The sequence below is a fragment of the Odontomachus brunneus genome, unplaced genomic scaffold, assembly GCF_010583005.1.
Source record: "Odontomachus brunneus isolate Ranch 3 - 2012 unplaced genomic scaffold, Obru_v1 Obru_scaffold_247, whole genome shotgun sequence".
Lineage (NCBI taxonomy): Eukaryota > Metazoa > Arthropoda > Insecta > Hymenoptera > Formicidae > Odontomachus > Odontomachus brunneus.
In genome coordinates, this window is record NW_022639697.1 from 144,972 (window position 1) to 148,045 (window position 3,074).

General features: G+C 36.3%; 1 protein-coding gene across 5 annotated transcripts in view; it reads left to right on the top strand.

Moving 5' to 3' along the window:
* The window catches only part of LOC116852673 (protein eva-1), a 341,153-nt gene that overhangs the window by 106,216 nt on the left and 231,863 nt on the right, over positions 1-3,074 (top strand). The window lies entirely within an intron of this gene.

Here is a 3,074-nt window from a genome sequence, read left to right on the forward strand (position 1 = left end):
AGAGAGAGAGAGAGAGAGAGAGAGAGAGAGAGAGAGAGAGAGAGAGAATGAGGGAGAGGGGAAGGGAACGGAGACAACGAGAGGACAGTTGTCGCCTCGTGATTAGAGCTTCAATAGTCCGGCGGCGTAATTACGGCGGGACGTAGGTGTGCATGGATGAATGTGGCAATCTGCGCGGGAGCCACGAGAGCTGGGAGGGAGGGAGATGGGGAGAAGTTTGCTGCAATTCTGGTGCAACCGCAGGGTCACTTGCGCGCGTTGGACGGAGGAAGTGGCTCCTCCGATACTTGAGGAAGGAAGGAAGGCCGAATAGCGCTTAACGTCGATCTTGGGGGATAACTCCTTCTGATGAGGTCGGCTATTATTCTCGGAGGAAACCTATCCATCTCGATACGGGCACGTACCTTGCAGCTCCGTGGCCGTTGTTCGCGCCGGCAGACAGCGATCGCAGCGAGCCCGCAAAAACGGGGGCGCTGGATATAGTAAAGTGGGCCAGTTGAGCCACTCCAATCGGGAAAATAAATGGATCGTCGGGACGAAACGTCACGCGGTGAATATTTCAGCGATATGCGTTACTCCTTTCAACGTTTGAATTTTAATTTAAAATTTAAATTAATTAAAAAGGAGAGAGGAGATATAAAACATCGGAATATATAAAAGCAAGATAAAAATACGGATGTTGAAGCCGGAGTTGCACACGTGCTACTCGAATGGTTTACCGATCACTACTGTTAACTATCATTTATACATTCGCCAAACACTTGGTTAATTTTGTAGATTTTATTTTTTTTTGCGCGCGATTCAAACTATTCGTGTCCCGACATTTTCATCGTTCGATTCATCTCTGATGCGCTTTATTGCATCCACGGCGCGATTCAAGCGCAGCGTCGATAAGCAGATAATCTCGGATAAGTAAGTAGGTTTCCGACCTGGTTTTAAATTGCACATATAATTCATCGCAAGCGGATTTGTTTCGATTTTAGGAGCTTCCGCCTCGGGAACGAATCGCGCTTCACAGAGCACTCTTACCTTGCACCACGTCGTTTCGTTTGAGAACAAGTTGGTCCATATTTGAGACGCACGTGAAAGAGAGTGAGGGAGGGATGCGAGTTAAAGTAATCTTGAATAACATATAGAAGCCCCATATAGAATTAAATTTATAATGATGATATTTATAATATCAAAATTTATTTTTGGCATTATAGTTTTACGGTTCATAATTAATTAATGCACGTTCCACCCAATCGGCTGCTGTATAATATGACATAAATTTATCAATATATTTTAACTTGTGTGCGTGTTCGTACGTGCATCTATCTATACGTATTTACGTTCGACACGGGTATCCAGACACACGCTGGGAAATTATTAACGGCACACTTCACCAAACTCTTCCATATATCTTGTTTTTTCGATCGCCTCAAGTATCCGTGTTCTTAAAATCTTCGCGGGGTCCCTGGAGGGCACTTAAATTCTTTGAACCGCGAACTGAGGCGAGTAGGTGTCTCGCACCCTTCTAAGTTCCACCGGAACTTAACGCCCGAGTCACGGAGCCATCTGTTACAGTTCGTCGGACTTTTAGTACGGAAGGTTGTATTTATTCGGAGAAGCAAATCTTTCGTGTTCGTACAAAAAGAAGGGATAGGCGTCAAAGAATTCATGTTACGCTAATGACAGCTCCTGAAAGAGAAACTTCTGTTTTTCCAAGCCTCTTTTAATCTTTAACAAGTAGACTCAATGTTTTATTATTATAAAGTAAGTTTCTTCTGGTTCTCTTTTGTTCATAGATTCCTTGTACAATCTGACGTCAATCTTTCTTTAACGCTAAAATGTCCGGGAATGACAACCTCTTTTCGGTGGTCGGAGGAATCGTTTCATCTCCTTGCTAATATTTTAAAACTCTCATTATTCGTATCACGATGATGACCATTAAACATGCTAAGAACATAATTTGCAAAATTATTATTTACTTGTAATTAGTAATTAATAATTTATTATTTACTTGTTATTAATTATTATTATTTATTGAGTTATTATTTATTTGTTCTCTATAATTAATATAAAAGGATTGGTGAATATTATATATGGATAAAATATAAGCTTAATTAAGATTAAAAATCAAAATCTCAAATAATCGTTTATATGTTGCCTTTATAGCATTGACGATTAAATGAAAAATGAAAATGGCCTTTTTTGGATATTCAAAATAAATTATAAAATAATTTATCACAATATTATTGATTTCTTCTGTTACTCTTTTAATGTGTTCTACTTCAGAAATAATTAAAAGTTACTGGATTTTCGTTCTAAACCGCGAGAAACAGAAATGGCGACAACAAAAGGATCTTAAACTAGTCAAAATGACACTATCGAGCATTCCAGTGTTAAAGTCTATTTAATCTAATATTTTAACCATCACACTGATGGTTCTAGTTCTAATTCTAGTTCTAATTAAAAGATACATAATTATCTTTGTAGTAAATTCTTAAATTAAAATTCATTAAAATAAGATTAAGAATTAAAATGAAGTTATTAAAATAAGATTAAAATAAGGTTAAAATAAAATCCATTTAAAATATAATGAAAAATGCAATCTCGTCTATTTTTCTCTTCAAAAGTATTTTATAAAAATTCTCATAAAAATGAATCGTTTAGCACTTAATGCCTGTTAATATCTCCGCATTGTTATTACGAATAAATTTATTTCAAATTGGTCCTATAGTCGGTGAATGAAAGGATGTGCGATAAACTTGTTACGTCTTGTACCTGAATAGTGTAACGGATATCTCTTATCGAATCGAATATCTGGTTTGCATGAATAGTGAAAATTAATGGTCGCGGTACGATTGTGGACACCGTTTAGCCAAATAATATCTCGATTCTTTTCCTCATAAAAAGTGTCAATAAAATATATACGAACTGCGAATAAAACATTGCCACGTAAGAATTGTAAATGCTTTTGATCTCCAATGTTCGACGTCCGTAAGTGGCATAAACTAATAATTTTTAATATATATATATATATATATATATATATATATATATATATATATATATATATATATATATATATA